The sequence below is a fragment of the Heteronotia binoei genome, chromosome 8 (assembly GCF_032191835.1).
Source record: "Heteronotia binoei isolate CCM8104 ecotype False Entrance Well chromosome 8, APGP_CSIRO_Hbin_v1, whole genome shotgun sequence".
In the NCBI taxonomy this organism is placed as follows: Eukaryota; Metazoa; Chordata; class Lepidosauria; order Squamata; family Gekkonidae; genus Heteronotia; species Heteronotia binoei.
Window position 1 is genome coordinate 47,445,606 of NC_083230.1, and position 18,684 is coordinate 47,464,289.

The 18,684-nt window shown below is 41.5% G+C and overlaps 1 protein-coding gene across 2 annotated transcripts in view; it reads left to right on the forward strand.

Annotated features, from left to right (window-relative positions):
- The window catches only part of HMGA2 (high mobility group AT-hook 2), a 227,438-nt gene that overhangs the window by 192,232 nt on the left and 16,522 nt on the right, over window positions 1–18,684 (forward strand). The gene's annotated exons all lie outside the window — the stretch shown is intronic.

Sequence of the window (18,684 nt, forward strand, 5' to 3'; positions counted from 1 at the left end):
TAGATGAATTTGGAGTTTATGTTATTGATTTTGAGACTAGAATTTGGGAATTATAGTTATTCTGTATTAATTAATATGGTTTAAGATTAGAACTGTGTTTGTGAGAGAGAGAGAGAGAGAGAGAGAGAGAGATTGACATCAACAAGCTGCTGATATTCAGAATAAAAACTGAGGGTTCCTTTGTTTATTTATTTATTATTTTTTATTTCTATCCCACCCTCCCTACAAGTAGGCTCAGGATGGGTTACAATCAAAACATTAAAAACCAGTTAACAATCGTAAAACAGTTATACAATTTAAGGTGATGAAATGTTAATAACAGTCAAAATATAAGCCCATAAACTGAACAGGTGGAATGGAGTCAAATGGAATTGTACAATATGAGTGCTCCAAATGGGCAGATGTTGGCAGGGAGCTCATATGATTGAGTATCCACTGCCTCAACCAAATGGCTGGTGGAACAGCTCTAATTTGCAGACCATGCAGAACTGCAACAAGTTCCACAGGGCCCTGATCTCTGGTAGGAGCATGTTCCATCAGGTATGGGTGAGGACAGAGAAAGCCCTCGCCCTGGTTGAGACTAAACATCCTGTGGGCCAGGGATAACCAGAAGCTTGCATAGAGTAAGTTACAGTAATCTACCAGGAAATGTGACCATTGCATGGGTCACTGTGGTGAGATCTGGGCAGAAAGGTAGGGAACCAGTTGCTTGCCCTGCTGTAGGTGATAAAAGGCAGACCTGGCAACCATGGTGATCTGGATCTCCATGGAAAAAGACATGGCATCCAGGCATCCAGGACCACCCTGAGGCTTCTAACTCTTGGTGATGGCACCAATGGCACCCCATTGAGGGCTGGGAGTCTGATTCCCAAACCGGTACTGCCGAGGCTTGGAAACAGGACCTTTTGAATTTCAGTCAACTAAGTGAAATTTTTGGAGGTTTATTATCATACCCTAGCAAAATGTTTGAGCTGTAATTTATTTCCATATTTTTGTACTGCTGTCCCTCACTCATGGTGATGATGGTTTGGGACACAACTAGAGATAATAATGAAATGTAAATACAGCAGCTTGTACCAAAAAACAAATATTAGCTGCCTGTTGAAAATAGGAGTATGTGCTATTTAAAAATGTAGTTAATGAAATAATAATGGAAATGAAGTGTTTTATTACTGGAATAATTGCTGGCCTTTCAGCCCTCTTAGAGCAATTTAGTACAGATGTGCTACTCAGTACGTCTCCATAAGATTCCTGATCAAGAACAAGTTTTCATAACGAACAGAATCAAGAAGGTAGGCTGTAGACAGAGGATCTCTGTAATGTGGCTTGGATTCTTCCAGGGCAGAGAGATTTGCTTTCTCTGTAGCGCACCTTGAATCCTCTCACATTTCCACTCCATATTAATATGGCACTCCAAGCAGCCAATTTGGCAGTGAACCAGCCCTGCACCTTGAATCTCAGGATCAAAGAACTGACTGCTCTATAGTTTAAAAGCTGTAAATGTTGAAAAGTTGAAAGCTATAAAGCCTGAGAAGAATGAAAGTTCTGCAGTAGTTCTGAGATCACCATATTCTGGTTTCCCATATCCAAATAGCGGAATTTGCATATTTTGCAGTGTGCTTGCTAATTATGCAAACAACACTCATCATTCATTGCATGGCCTTTCATTGGCTTTGTGTCTGCTCGTGGAAACTAGGCTGACAGAAAATGAGAGACTAACTCAGGGTCACTCAGTGTACTTTTTGGCTAAGCAAGGATTCAGACAAAAAATCTCCCTCAGCCTGCATTCAACCCACCTGCACCATGCAGAAAGAGAACATTTTCTCATGTTAGGATTTGTTAATTCTTTCTTCTGAGATAGCAGAGTTTGTCAAGGTGAGACATAGTAAGCAAGTCAATCATAGTAATCTAAAAGCAAAGATTATTCTCACTGGCTAGAAGATGGGAGCACTTTGGGGTCTCTAAAAACAACTTGGCAGAATATTTCCTGCTCGTTCTACCTTAACTGGGCCATATGGCTACCCTACAGAGCTCATAGTTTCAGTTTACCTTATTTCTCCTTTTTCTTTTATACTGTCAAATTGGTCTGCAAAGGTGAATAGTTCATGCTCAAAATTAACAAGAGTATGAGCTCATGCAGGCTTTCTAATCTGAGCTGTCTAAGGAAATAGTGATAAATTATATAAACATGGGGACTACATGGAAGTTCTTGGAGGATAATGTAAATCTTGTACTACATTCAGAGGAATCACTTCCTTTTCCATCTGTTTCCTTCAAAATATATTCACAGATGGTTTTTCCATGTGGCATTATGGATTAAGTTAGACACATATCCAAAGGAGACTTGGAGATGTTCTGTCCAAACATTGTAGTACTGACATATTGCATTGCAGTTTGGGTCAGAAGGACCTAGGTTACTCTAGATTCTTCTTCTAGCCCAAGAACAAATTGCAAGTTCCCTCAACAACCTTGTAAAGTCAGAAGCCTAAGAACCAATCCAAAAACAGCTAGTGATGTGGGGCCAGAGATGACAGGAAAGCCAAAAGTAAACAGACTTGATGAGTCCATCTAGTGGGCTACAAGAACGTAATAGCATGAGCTTGGAGGAAAGTAGGTCAAGAACACAGCTTTGAAAACATTGTGTAATAACCATACATACGTTTCTATCATTTGAATCTGTCTTGAATCTCAGTGGGAAAGTTGGACTATAAATGAAGCAAGTAAATAAAAAGAATGTACACTTTTCTTCAAGACCTTTTGAAATTTCCTGCAGGCTTGCAAGAATAGCTGGTATCCTACAAGTTCAACACGGGAGTTCAAAAATAAAATAAATACCTGTTGGTATAAACAGTTGTACAGATATTATGTACATATATTCTCCCCAGTGACCCAAGTTGTAGCCAATAGGATAATTGCACCACCAAATACTAGAAGATGTTTTAACTCTTCTTTCTGCTAGGGGAATGTTGACGTTTTCTTATTATGTGTTTGGGAGACAGACTGTTCCATCACAAGTACAGTTCACATGTCTAAATCCATGGCCTTAGATGGGTGTAGCTCTGATCAGGATTGGAACTGAAAGTAGTCTACATGTGGCAAGGGGGACTGCCATCAAAATTGTATGGAATAGGAGAAGAAATGGCAATGAATAAGGAATAAACAAGGTAAGCAGAAGGAAAAGCCCACAATTATGGCCTATTTCTCCATCTGGTTCTGTTGCAGCCTGAGTCCCTGGGAAAATATCAGCTATCCATTATTTTATTTTGAATGTTCAAACTGATCTGCATTGTATTTCAGGGATTAAAATGTTCTGGGTTCAAAGCATGAGGACACCCAAGAGATAGTGATTCAGCATAGTGAGATAGGAACAGAACTGTCTGGCAGAACCAATGGCCCTGCTTACATGTATGCAAACCTCTCCACCTAAAAACCCATTACCATCATCCCATTACACACAACTATAGGTTAATATATGGCCTAACGATCCCTGATGGGCCTCCTTCCTGAATCCTGGTGGCTATTGTTTTAGGGTCTTAAGCTCAGCCAAGTCTCTGCTGGCCCTAAGGCCAAACTCCAGTTCCAATACATAACAGGGATCGTGGTAAGCTACCAGGGTGGCATTAACTTATCTCTGCTATGTTCACCTAGGTTTTATTTCAGCAGCACAGACTATATGCATAGGGATAGGAGTACATAGACGTTTCATAAATTTACCCCACCCTCCAAAACCTGACCTTCTTGACCTCCAGCAGTCTTCAGTTATGATATATCTGAGTTCGACATAGTTCAGGGATTTTGTTGAAGTATTGCCCATGCTGGTGCTCAAAAAGCATCCTGCTTGAGCTGACAGAAAAGATTTTTGTGGTAGTGTTAAAAGCCTCTAATTCCATAGTTCTGGTGATTTCAATATCCTTGCCAAGGTCTCCTTGTCCTGAATGTGGCAATGGTTTTAGAGCTCCTTTTTTTTGTTAGGTTTAGTACCATCTGAAGGGATGGCAGAACAATTAGGATAGTGAAATCTCTAAAGGCCAGTGGATACCTTTAGAACTTTTGTTCAAATATCCGAGCATCACCCTGATGTTGTTGCATGATGATGCCACTTCTGGGTCATGTCAGATGTCACGTAGACATGTTACTGCAATGTTGGCTGGACCTTTCCAACTCCCAGTAAGTTCCCCCATCCCCTGCCAGTTGCCAGTGTAAGAAAAAGCCCCCTACTTTTCATACACATGGACATCGTGATCACCAGTATGGTTGCCAGAGTGCCTGGAGTTTTGACTCACACACATCTGCTCCAAGAAGTGGACTTTGCCCACGGTTTCTAAGGCTTATGTGAATACTATAAGCCTCAGCTTTGCAGCAGCATTCTACATCTCTGGATGGATGTTAGCCAGAACTACAGACGAGCTTCCAGCTGCTCCTTGCATGCACAATCTTGGCCGTTGCAGGGGAAGAAGCCACTCCGCCATGAACTGTACAGGCAAACAGTTCCCAGCCTGTTTCCATGAACCAAAGGCTAACACCACCAGAATCCATCTTGTTTTCCTGACTCCATTACTACAAAGCAAGAGACTCGCGTATCCAACAGCTGCTTCAACTTTTGCATAAGGCAATCAATCTTATCTTAAGCACAGACCCTGCCAGACTGCCTAAGCTTTTGTCCAACGGAACCCAAGACAAAGGATGGTGTCAGCAGAGGAGTAAAGAAGAGGAAGAACAGCTTCACTCAGAACCATAGTTATTGTATAAATCAGGTGTCACCTTCGGTATCAATTTGACCCTCTATTGTCACTTATGGATAAGTTTGGATAGCTTGTTTAATCACCTCCACCCAATACCTCCACCCATTCCTTGCCCAAACTGTCACACTGGAGCCTCCCCCTGCCCATTGTTACCTGGAAACCCAATCAGGTAACCAGGGCCAGGTCCGCTCATTGGCTGGATATGCACATCCAATCAGGTATCCAGAATAGACTGGCCACTGCCCACCACACAAGTCCAGCCCCTATGGTCACTTCGGGGCCTCCCCTTTTCTGAGGTAATGTACCATGTGGGTCAGCATCTAACCACTTGTCATCCGCCCTGAACCTCCTACCCCCTTAGGGGTCAAGGTAGTCTTTATAGTTTCTGACCCAACATTCCGCATGTATGCATCTAGCAGTACCGCATTCCTGCTGTTTAGATACATCCCCGATTCCTGATCAGTTGATGGTCCCTTCCCCCATCGCCCTAGTTTGTCGCCATTGGAGCCTTCCTCGAAGACTACGATCGGTAATTATCACTCTGTTTGTCTATCCCTGTGTTACCTCTGTGTATTTCTCTCTATTTTTCTTAGGTTTGTATGTATGTTATATGTATCCATTATCTTGTATGTGTGTGTTCTGTAGTTTTCTGTAATAAAAGTATAATTGTTTTACTTAATTAGTGTCCTCTGTAAATTTAGCAATAATTTCTGGAAGTGGAATCCTGTATACATAGATTCTATGTATACATACTGTATACATAGATTCTATGTCCTTTTTGAGCCAAAGTTGCCCACCTGTCAATTCCCCAACCTCGTTTGAGGGCATTTTGGCTTACAGATATTGGTGGAGAAAGCGTTGGCAGAATCCCGGCTGTCTGAACACACATGAGTCAACATGCGTGTCTTCAGACAACCAGATGTGGGAGAACGCTATCCAGAAATCTTGCTGGTTAGGCTATTGTGTGAATGTGTGAGTGATTGTGACCTGTGTGAATGGTTCTAGAGAGCATTTCTATATGGGGGGGGGGGCTGCTCCCGCTCTATCATTCAGCGCTGATTCTCCAGCCGCACCCAGAGGGCCAGATACCACCTGTACAGGGGCTGACCCTGACTGGAAAGCAAGGGGAGAATCACGTGAAGTCCAGCCACTTCCCGAGGCCTACTGATCGCGTCTATCTGGGATGGGAATGTGAACATAGGTCAGGACTGTTTAAGAACAGATAGAGACCCCCCCCGCCCCCTTCTCTTTTTCTTTGAGCACTGCATACCTTATTCACATTCACATGTACACATATACTACACACGCTGTTACACCTCAAACAACTTTTTATTGGGGAATATTACTATTTCTTAGCTCAAAATGGTAGGCCTACGAGAGGTGAGGTGTATAGGATCTATGTCTTTGTCTACGGAGATAGACCACTGAAAATCCTTTGGTTAATAATGTATTTTTATAGCATAAGTTTTCAAATAGTTACATACCAATCAAACAATTCAAGCATACAAGAGGAATTACAAAGAGGTTAGCTGAATAAGCAGGATGGGGGAAGGTGATACAATACCTATATCTTGCAGGGTGGACTCAGTCAGAGGAAATGCAAGGCCTCTGGAGGGAGATTTCTCTTGAGAGGAAGGGGGGGTGAGGGTAGGAAGGGGGTGGAGGAAGGAGAGGATGAAGGGATTCCCTTTTTCCTTCCTTTTTCTTCTGCAACCAGCTTTCCTGTTCCTGCGCTGTGCTAAACCTGACAGGTTGGGTTGTCTGTTTTCTAGGGTAAATTACGTCATATCACTCAATTAACCTACCCAATGAGGGGGCAGAGTGTCACACCAATGGAAAATCGGGGTGTCATATGTGTAATATCCAATCAGAGACCATTCGCATCATAGATCCATACCCCAACATAGGCATTTTAATTACATTGGCCAAATGACTTTATGGCCTTGTTTTCCCCAAAACTGGTTCCTTTGAAGCTCCCCAAAAGTGATAGATTTCTCTCTTAGTGTCAACCATGGATGGGCATCCATCAAGTGGTCAGGGGACTGGCTGACTTTGATGGCCTTAGCAATTAATTAAAGAAAAATAGAAACTTTGTTAAGAGTCAAAATTGTGATATCAGTTTACAGGTTATACCACACATTCACAACAAGAGGAGTGCTTAGCCTCTAACCTTTGTGTTTCTGAGGAATAACAGACACAAGCCATTTATTTGTGTTGGAGGTTTCCTGGGTCAATCTTATTTCCTTATGCTTTGATAACAGGACTTTTAAAGTTTGCCAAAAGTGAAGGAATTTTTATGGCACTGCCCACCAGTCTCTCTGGGCCCAGAACATTTTCATTCCCAGGAGCAGAAAGATGGATGCTTCTCAACCTTACATGTTGTTCTGGCTTGTGAACCAGAATCACATTACAGACCTGCTTTGAGGTCAAGAAGGAACTGGATTTGTCTCCCTTATGAGCAAGAAAGACCATTCCAATTCAAATGGGCATTGCTGTATCCAATTAATATTCTAGGGTTACATTGCAATATCACATTCCAGGGGTGCATGGCTTGGGAATAAGTACAGGGGTGTCTTCCTGGGTATCAACGCATCCACACACTGTTAGCTAGAGAAAAAGTCCTGGGGCTGGGCGAGTTTAATGGATCAGCTTCTACTAGGCACCTATTGAGGAAAAGTCCCAGGGTCTGGTCTGCTAACCACAGCAACCTTAGTGCAGGGCATTGTTTCAAAAGTCCCGGGGTCCGGTCTGCTAACCGCAGCGACCTTAGTATAGGGCATCGCTTCAAAAAGAAAAAAACTAGAGAGGGAGAGATCTGCAGAACACAGCATCTCCCAATTGTAATTGGCATTATAAGTGCATCACCTTAGGGCTAAGAACTGGCCATCCCCCAAACCCTAAAGCTTAGTTGCAGGGAAGCATCCCTGCAGTCAGCAAGTAGTTTTACAAACCTCCCCCTCCAAATTCTTAGGAAAATAGCACATAAGAGCCAGAGAGCATCTGGAAATATGCTGCTAGTTCTTCCTCTTGGCACCTGAACCTTCCTGGCAGAGACAGAGTTAGAGAAACCTTTCTTTTGATAGGCTCCACTCCAGGAGCTTTGTTTTCCACCCCTACCCATGCTCTCTGAGGGCTTTGGTTCCCCCAGGTAGCTTAAGTTTACTTCACAAGTCATAGAGGTCTAGTGTAGGCTTCTAACCCTTGGTTTTTAGCAAGCCAAGAGCCAAGCAGTAATGCTTCTTAGCAAAATCTAGAGTAAAGTAAAGTAATAAATCCCTGGCATGCACATGTAGGGACTTCCACATTAGAGGTGATTGTTGCCATGTGCATGCAACAGCCAGAGAGAAAGTTCTGGTGCTGTCCCTTTAAGAGAACTTAGTGAAAGTAGCAAGAAGCTCTCCCTTAGGGTTAATAATTTGTCCCGGGTCTGAGGAGATAGGCACCCTTCCCAGCTGAAAAATTTCCTTTTTGCTTAGGGCCAACTGAGGAAAAGCTCAGGCTCTGAAACTTTTAAAACGTTTTGGTGAACCCAGAACTGCCCCACTAAGGAAAGGTGCAGGGGCAGTGATTTTTGATTGGTTTGGAAGCAGATGCTAGAGAAAAGCCCCTCCTGAGGAGCCCAGCAATGCATGCAAGGCCATAAGCCCATGCCACACACATTTGTTAGTGTTGCAGAGGACTCAGGAAGGTCCGGCAACTCCCTCCTTCACTTGTGAGACACACAGAGGTGTCCTGCAAGTTCTTTGCTCCCCAATAGTCAGGAAAGTGCCAGGAAAAGCTCCTGCATCAGTTTATCTTGGTGACCTGTGGCTAGCCACCTAACAGTGCAGGAAAACCAGCCCTGCAAGTAAACTAAGAACTTTGAGAGGAACTAAAGTGTAAGCCATGGCATTTTTAGCACAGGAAAATAAAGAAGTTCTAAAACTAGAGAAATGGCTCGCCAAGAAGGGAAACAATCCGTGGCTGGCAGGATCTTTTAAGAGCCCTGATCCATACCAGCTCTTCAGAAATACTTTCCAAGATCACTGCATAAAGGCAAAACTTAATACCACTAAGCGGGACCTTTTTGCATCTTGGGGATTATTCACAGCCCTAAGAGATAGCTCTGCTGTTATTAAGCACTTGCAGGAACGGCTAGAGCAAAGGGAACATGAGAAAGAGACCATGCGGAAGACATGTGAAATAGAAGTAGCCCAAGCATAAAGTAGGATACCGGAATTAGAGAGGGCTCATGAAAGTTACATCTAGGAAGTGATGCAAGAAAATAACAGCTTAGAGACAGATAATCAGGAGCTAAAAGAAGAGGTTGCTCAACTTAAGTTGGACAAGCGCACCCTGACCATAGCTCAGCAAGATATGTTGCTAGCCTTAAAAAGGGCACAGCAACAGCTCACTAAAACTGAGAGTAAACTGGAAAAAAGTCAAGATCAGGTTAGCAAATTGCAACATGCAGCTGAGTACCTTGCAGAGAAAAACAAAAAGGCCCGTGATGCAGTTAGCCATGAAGTGTTTAAAAAAGAAATAGAGAAATTAAAGAAAAAGCTAGAGCTCAAAGGAGCCCTGATCTCTGCTGTTACCCCAACCTTGCTTATAGACTTCTCCTCAGACAAGGAGTCTGAGGAAGAAGGAGAAACAGACTCACAAGAGATTAAGGAATCTTTTCCAGTTCAACCCATACTCACTAAAAAGATTACCACAGCGAAGGGAGATGGGTCGGAAACCATTAATATTGTAAGGGAAACTAGATCTTGGGGATCAGAGAATATTAAAATGACTGCCAGCTACCTTGGTCCGTATAACATAGACACCTCAGTGTTGTGGATGGCCAGAGCTAGAATTCACTACAAAGAAGCCTCCATAACTGAATTAAACCAGGTGCTGAGATTATGCACCTCAGGCCCAGAACTAGCCATAGTAGAAAATGTAATGGATCACCAGAACCCTTCTAATACCACCATCTTAGAATGGATGGGTGAGGTAATATCCTACACGTGGTATGGAGATACCATAAGGCACATCTACTACCACACTGTGCAGAGTGCTGACGAAGCTCCCACTGCATATTTAACCAGGAAGAAATTCCTACAGCAGCAGCTAAAATAATTTTACCCAAAGACAGTGGGGAACCAGATTATGAAAATCAAGATTTCATATCTGATGTGATCACAGGTCCCAATATACCCACTCAGGAGTTGTTAGGCATAGCAGCCATGAGAGAAACCACCTGGAAATATCTAGAGGCTAATCTCTACCAAGTTGGCAAATTCATGTTAAAAAAGAGTCGAATGAAAGCTGACTAAGCAAGAAGGGAAATATTTCATGAAGACTACACAGCTAGATTAAGTGATTATGAGAAGGAGATAGAAAGGTTCAGGGCTGAGAAATATGAGTACCTAATTGACAAACAAAATCTAATCCACAGTCTCCGGGAAGTCAAATGCAGACTGGAGAATGCTTTAAAGCATGCCCAAGTCTCTGAACAGAAAGTTGCTGTTTTAGAAACACAGCTCACTCAGGCACAATATAAGAACAGCAGTGGCAGGCACCCTGCTTACTGGAATGAAGAACAAGATGGGCATGGAGAAGAAAGCCAGAACTGGAAGTGCCAAAACAATGGCCTTGGTTCCAGCTCTTCATGCCATCCCCAGCTTGCCCCAAGGGTTCCCCTCCACAGGCGGGCTTATGCTCCTAGGCAGACACAGTCAGCCTTAGAGCAACCCTGTCCTCACTCTGCCCAGTGGACCCCTCAAGACAAAGTCAGAATGGCAGCTTGGTCTTACTTTAAATCTACAGGAGCAGACATGACCCATTTTGATCAGCAGCCCACACATGTGCTACTTACTGCCCTTTCAGATGCCATGAAGCCACCAGAGCACATGGCTCCCAAAGCCGCAGGGTTTGCAGAAAATGGACGTAGCTTCCCCAAGGCTACTGCTTTGGAAGATTTCCCTAATAAGGAAAAGGTAGGGAAACTTACAAATCCTACTCATGAAAAGGATTCAGAAATCCAGCAGCTTGCTAAGAAAAATCAGGAATTTCAGCAAAAGTTAGCTAGTAAAGAAAAGGAAACTGCCAGTCTCCTGCAAAATGTCCTGGAGTCTTGTAGGGCCACAGAGAGGAGACTGGAAATTCTGGAAGTGTTGGATAAGAGGAGATATGGTGAGGCAAACCCAGCTGTGCAGCCCCAGACTTCTTTCCCCCATGAAAATGAGAAAACAGTCCCTGTTTCAGTTCTCTTACCCCAGAATCATGAAGGAAATGTGGTCTCTGAACCTATACAGAGTTCCTCACTCAAGGCACAAAGTATTCCTTTTAGCAAGGACTTGCTCCAGGCACTTCTAAATGAGTAAGCCTCAGTCCTTTTGGCAACAATTTTCTGTCCTTAGCTCATTCCATTTGGGGAACTTGAAAGCCAAAATTCTGTGGAACTTCAGAGAATGGTGGTCCCACATGGGCAGGCAAGGTTCCTTTGTCTCTGAACCTCCCCCCCTTCCCCAAGGAAAATCTAACTTCTAGACTTGAATGTCTCTTACAACAGAGAGACCTGGCTTTGTGAGGTTTAAAGGTAACAAAGATATCTTTCCCCTTGACTAAATAAGGAAACAGAAAATCAATGATTTGGACTACAATTAGACCAGGCCAGTTCTCCAGGTGAGGCCTGGAGATCTCCTGGAATCTCAGCAAGGGTTCCAGCCTGCAGAGTCAGTTTTCTCTGCAGGGTAATGAGAGTTTGATGTAATATCTTTAGTTTAACCCTTTAAAATGCCAATATCAAGTACCTGAGAAAGAGAGGTTGAACTAGTTTTTGCTAATTCAAAGCATTCAGAGCAAAATGTAAGAAACTGACCATTTTAACTTTCAAATTGGCTGAATGAAAATCTGTGAAACTCCCAAGTCCATCTTTCTCTCTTGCTTATAAAGTCAGAAAATATTTACTGCTTCAGTTCTATGAATTTTAAATGGTATTGCCTCTGAGCTTGTACGGAGTGCCTGCAGACTAGCCCAAATAGAGCTGGCTAAAGTATTGCAAATGCTCAGCACTCATGTTCCTCCTCCATCAGGAAGAAATGCTGATTGTTCTCCCTCTTGCTCAATGGAAATCTGTAGCAGTAAAGATTTTATAAGTAACTAAGGCAAAGGAATAGAGTTTTAAATGCATTGCCCTGAGAAATTAAATTTTTGTTTACCTCAAGTCTCTCCTTAAAGTACAAGCAACTCAGTGTCTTTGAGAGAGAACCTCATTTTCTTATAGATCTAGAACTAGCCAGTGATAAGAAGAAATGTGGCCATTTGAAAATCTTATGTGACTAAGAGATGGAAAACTCCAGGTACCACCTTTGTCACTTGCAAATAAGGAAACACCCGGAGCTTGAATTCACTCCTCTCAAAATTAGAAAGGAAAGCCTTGTTTCTGATACAAAATTAATTCAGTCTCCTTAAGTAACAATAGTTTTTGTTTGCCATCATTCTTGTAAAGAACTTTTTGTCCCAGTATCTTCCAATAGATTGCTGGCTAGGAAAGCTTTTTGCAAAACCTCAGAAGAGATCAAATTCAGTATTTGTAACATAAGAAGTGTTGCCCCTCCTTTTCAAAGGTCACAGCAACACAAGACATCTAACCTCAAATGGGCAAGTCTGTAATTTAAATTTGAAAGTACAGAAAGTAGAACCTCCAGCTGCAGGAGCAGCAACAACCAGTATAGTACTGATTGGCAAATCTCATGCAGACCCTCTTGAAATAAACTCAGTCAAATTCAGCTTGAGTTAAAGAAACTGGAAAGAGTTACGATTTTGAGCCCCACCCAGGCAGAAAGCTCATTATTTTCCTCTTCTCCACCTTCCTTTGTACCAATTTTGCTTAAAAACTTATCAGGATCAGATAAGAGAGTACTGGCCAAATCAATTGTCTGTTTTAGCCTTTTGTTAAGCTAAGCAACTTCATCCAAGAGGGATGGAATTTTGATGGGTTTTTTTGTTAAAACCTTCCCCACCTTCTACATCTGGGATGGTGGGGGGGAATACAGTTGAGATATTTTGTGCTATTTTGAATTCTCATCTCCTAATTTTGGGTCTAAAAGATATAATTTCAAAAGTTTTTCATTACCAGACTTTTTTAATATTGCAGTCTCCTACAGAGACAGCCACTTCCCAGCCAGGAAAGTACCTGGAGGGAAGATGTGCATACTACTTTGTTTTTGTAAGGTTGCCAGGCTCCAGGTGGGACCTGGAGGTCTCTCCCAAAATCATAACCTTTTCCCCAGTACATTAAGGCCAGGGCCTCTAAGAGAGAAAGTATCAAAGGAAATTGACTGCATGGCTTGTGATCTTTTTAATTTAATCCAAATTTCCAGAAATGTTCAGCCTGGAGCTGGCATCTCATAGTTCAGTTCACCTTAATCCTCCTTTGTTCAACAGCATGCCTCTAGGTGCCTAGGAAGAGAAACTGCAGTTACCCTGATAATGTTTTTCTCTCCCTTATATTTGTTTTTTTTTAATTATTTCTAGTGGGTCTTATATGAGACAATGGGTTGAAGTTTTATGTTTGCAATTTTGATGTAAAATCTCTTTCCGCTGAAGTTTAAATTACATCCTTGCACTGCCACACAAGCCTTATCCTGGCTGTGCAAGCTCCTTGTCAGTTTTTCTCTTAAGTTCATACATACATATATATCATGCTAGTATATGTAGATTTAATAATTGTTTTATGTGTTTGTCAAGGTGTATTAACCAGGATTTCTAGGATTTTGTCATTTTTTTGTTACGTTTGCTCATCTTTTCTTTCAATATAGATGTGCAGGGAATCTGGACCTGCAAATCAAGTCTAATGCATGTTCAGTAGTTCTAAGAGTTGTTGATAGGCCTGTTAAGAATTGTTTTATGTATGTTTAACCATTATGTTGCTTTTCGGAATTCTTGTTTTGTTAAGTTTTTGTTGAAATCTATGCTCACATGTGAGACCCCCATGCCAAGAAGTTTTAGCTGAACTAGCCCAGAGAAAAACTGGATTCAGTGGGACTTGATCACCTCACTTATGTCCAGGTTTTTAATTTCTCTGATCTAGCTCACCTATCATTTTGGGTCTGATCCCTCTCATATAAAGCTAGCTAGCATTGTTCTATCGAGGCCTCAGTTTTTGTTTTTGAAGTTTTTCTATTGTTTTGACAATTTATTATATTCCAAAGCTATAGCAAAGGTTTTTCGTCCCTCCTTTGTGGGGCTATTTTCATTATATGGGGGACACCCCAACTCTGGTCATTTCCCTGAAGCTCCAACCTTGTGCACAATGTTTCAGGTTAAGTTTTTTTTATGTTACAACAAAGTATATTTGGGGTTGTGTTTTCTGAATTGTGTATGTTCTTTTCCTTCCTTGAAAAGGAAAAAGCCTCCTAAAGTCCTGAATGCTTGGTGTAGTAGGTAAACCTGCCCAATGCAGGCCCCTATCATGACATGTGTAAGCTTGTGACATAAAAGTTCACTGGTCGCCATACCGTGGACAGGAGGACACTTTACTAATAGCTTTTTAAGACTCCTTTCTTCATGGTTGAATGTATGTTGTTATGATTACACTGCTCCCTTCAGTGATACGAGAATCATCTTCCATGTTGTCATATGTGAATGTTTTTGGTTCCTTTTTGGTTCTTTCCCAAAGTTCACAGTTGCTCTATGGACCATAGATGATACAGGCTGAAAAAGCACCATTGCCAATTCCAAGCCGGATTTACAAGAAGAATTCCTTTTTGGCAACAATAAAGACAGATTTCGCTAGGTGCTAGGGGGGTGGAATGAACAGGGAAACGGTTTTTCTAACATAAACAATATAGCTAGTATGGGCTGCCCATCTCTGGCAATGCTCTCACCTATGTATGAATGCGTCATCCTGATCACCCCTGTGACAATAAGTTGCTTACCATAAAGGTACATGAGCTAATTCATTACATAGCCTAACTTGCCTACATATGTCTCATATTGCACATGCTTGATATTATTGCTTTTTCTCTCTTTGGCATATGTTTTAGGAATTTGGATAAGTTCTTCTCTGTTGTTGTGTTCGTTTTCATAACTAAGGGAACAAGTTTAACAGAATTGTCTCCAGATTTATTTCAGTAGTCCTGAACTAACCATAGGTATTGAACAATGATGTTATTATTGATTGTCCCCACGTCTTAGTCTCTGAGGAAGTAGCCTATGGCCTATTGGATCTCGACTTTTAAATTTCATTTTTGAGTAGTTTAGCTTAGCAGCTCCAACTTTTAGCTAGGAGGTACACCCTGATTTACACCTGGCTCCCAGCAAGAACGTTGCCTGTCAAGACCTGTTATGGACTGTGTTGTTAGTCAAGACATCATCTTCATTTGGGGATGGAAGTCTTGAAGGGGGGAAATGTAAGAAAAAGCCCCCTACTTTTCATACATATGGACATCGTGATCACCAGTATGGTTGCCAGGGTGTCTGGAGTTTTGACTCACACACATGTGCTCTAAGAAGTGGACTTTGCCCACGGTTTCTAAGGCTTATGTGAATACCATAAGCCTCAGCTTTGCAGCAGCATTCTACATCTCTGGATGGGTGTTAGCCAGAACTACAGACGAGCTTCCAGCTGCTCCTTGCATGCACAATCTTGGCCATTGCAGGGGAAGAAGCCACGCCGCCATGAACTGTACAGGCAAACAGTTCCCAGCCTGTTTCCATGAACCAAAGGCTAACACCACCAGAATCCATCTTGTTTTCCTGACTCCATTACTGCAAAGCAAGAGACTCACGTATCCAACAGCTGCTTCAACTTTTGCATAAGGCAATCAATCTTATCTTAAGCACAGACCCTGCCAGACTGCCTAAGCTTTTGTCCAACGGAACCCAAGACAAAGGATGGTGTCAGCAGAGGAGTAAAGAAGAGGAAGAACAGCTTCACTCAGAACCATAGTTATTGTATAAATCAGGTGTCACCTTCGGTATCAATTTGACCCTCTATTGTCACTTATGGATAAGTTTGGATAGCTTGTTTAATCACCTCCACCCAATACCTCCACCCATTCCTTGCCCAAACTGTCACACTGGAGCCTCCCCCTGCCCATTGTTACCTGGAAACCCAATCAGGTAACCAGGGCCAGGTCCGCTCATTGGCTGGATATGCGCATCCAATCAGGTACCCCGAATAGACTGGCCACTGCACACAAGTCCAGCCCCTATGGTCACTTTGGGGCCTCCCCTTTTCTGAGGTAATGTACCATGTGGGTCAGCATCATGTACCATCTGACCACTTGTCATCTGCTCCTGAACCTCCTACCCCCTTAGGGGTCAAGGTAGTCTTTATAACCTCTGACCCAACATTCTGCACGTGTGCATCTAGCAGTACCCCATTCCTGCTGTTTGGATACACCCCCGATTTCTGATCAGTTGATGGTCCCTTCCCCCATCGCCCTAGTTTGTCGCCATTGGAGCCTTCCTCGAAGACTACGATCGGTAATTATCACCCTGTTTGTCTATCCCTGTGTTACCTCTATGCATTTCTCTCTATTTTTCTTAGGTTTGTATGTATGTTATATGTATCCATTACCTTGTATGTGTGTGTTCTGTAGTTTTCTGTAATAAAAGTATAATTGTTTTACTTAATTAGTGTCCTCTGTAAATTTAGCAATAATTTCTGGAAGTGGAATCCTGTATACATAGATTCTATGTCCTTTTTGAGCCAAAGTTGCCCACCTGTCAATTCCCCAACCTCTTTTGAGGGCATTTTGGCTTACACCAGGAAGGACCTGGCAGCACTATCTGGAATGGAAAAATTACTCAGAGAGTTGATTGTGTCTGTGACACTTAAAGAAACTGTGGATTATGTATTTGCATAATACATATGCATAGGTGGCTTCCAGACTGGACTGCTGCAGTGTACTCTGTGTAATGCCAGTGAAAGTTCATGGAATCATTATCTGGTACAAAATGTAATGTTAGTAGGAACAAGACAGTTTGAGGATACTACACCTTGTTTGAAACATCTTCAATGACATCTTTTTTTCCCCCGGGCCCAATTCAAAGCACTGGCTGTGACCTTTACAACCATAATAAATAAAAGAATAAATGTGCATGTGCAGAAAAGCTGTTTGCACCTAATTTATAAGCCATTATGGATGCCTGGAAAATTGTTCAAAGTAGCATCAATACCAAATGGTTTTGTCAGTTGGATCTGGTCACTGACCATAATAAAATTGAATTGAACTGAACAATATCAAATGGAGGTAGCCCACTATGTCTGTTTACCACACCAGAGTCAGTGGGCCTCTAGTTTAAATGTAGTACTTGTGGAGAAAGTATTCATCAGCCCGGTTGTCATTTGAATACATGATTGATGGGACAGTTTGACAGAGCTGTTCATATTGGTAACTATGTGGAAATAGTCTGTTGTGATGCTGACATATGATCAGGTCTTCCATGTACAACATGATCTCTGATCTCAGTTTTTCTGTTATACATATTTAACAGCTCTTTAGCATTCCTTATCAATCTTTTTCTGTGCTTAGGACTAGAATTTTTAAATCTATATTAATATTTGTGAATAGGAAACTTTTTATATTATCCGGAGAAGAAATGTATGGTCTTGTATATAGAGCAAGTTATTGCAAGTAGGCTGGGTTTCAGCATTTTATAGTGGTATGCTTCCAAGGATGTTTGGATTAGATTTTTGTTTTCCATGGAACTTCTTATTTTTGTTGTCATTTTTGTATAAAGTTACTGGTTGTCTTTAGATCACTGAACAACATACAGCAGAACCAAATATAGTCTGTTTTCCCCTCCCTTTTTACTACAGCTCTATAAATGTTGCTGTCTTCCAGCTTTTAGAACACATTACAGGGCAAATCCATTCACTAAATCTTACTTCAGGGAAAGATACTTTCTTGCTTAGAACCATGAAGACACTGTATAATTCAGCAGTATCTTTAGACAGTTACAGAGCCCTAAGGATTTCCCATCTTGCAGCTGGAGAATGCAATAGCAGGTTCCACTGGGAAGTGATATTCTCTCAGTATTAATACAAACTCTTACATCATGAGATATGTGTAGGCCACATGATGGCTTTGAAATGATTTATAACAACTGGGAGAATGCCTGTGGTTAACTTGAGTTAGAAAAAAATAGCAGCTCTACCAGAAAATTTAAACAGACAGTGAAGAAAAGCAATTAGGTATCTCATATACCCTAGTACAAGTTTCATGTACCATCATTGATGCCCTAAACCAGACTAGTCTTTTCAGTAAAATTTAATAATTGTGTTTGTTTAAATTACTAAAGGAAAAAAAGCAATATGGCAAAATAGACCAATTTCCTACTTTACATGCAGTTTGCAAAAGCTGTATCCTTAGCCAAAGTGTCATGTAGATGGATTATATTATAGTAATAATACAAAGAAAGTGATTATTTTTAGGGAAAGATTGTCAGAATGAAACATTTTTTAAAAAAACATGCTTTATTTTTATCTCTTTTGGAGCATAAAAATAGTATGCAGAAGTATCTAAAATTGAATGTCTTAATGCTCTGTCTGTACAAAAGGGCTGAAGATACATAAAGTCTTTAGAATGATTGATAGCATTATAAACCCATCTGTTTACAGGAGATCATATCTTATCAGATTATATATTAACATTTAGCTCAATTGGCGTCAATCACAAATTGGTGTCTTTTTGTTAAGTGATCATTTGACAATGTCAGAAAATAGCTGCTGCCTTTCCTTGCAGTCACATGCTTGGTCTCAGAACCAATCTGTTTCAGTTGATCGTATTTTGTGTCGTATGCAATAATAGGGAGGGTGTATCCCCTGGGTCCATGGGTTGGAAAGCTGATAAAGGCTTACTATCAGAAAATGTTTGCACTACCTCTAAAATATTGTTTTCATACAAGCTGTTCCTAATACAGAAGAGATTATTCTCTGTGTCTGAAAAGGTAATGTATGAAG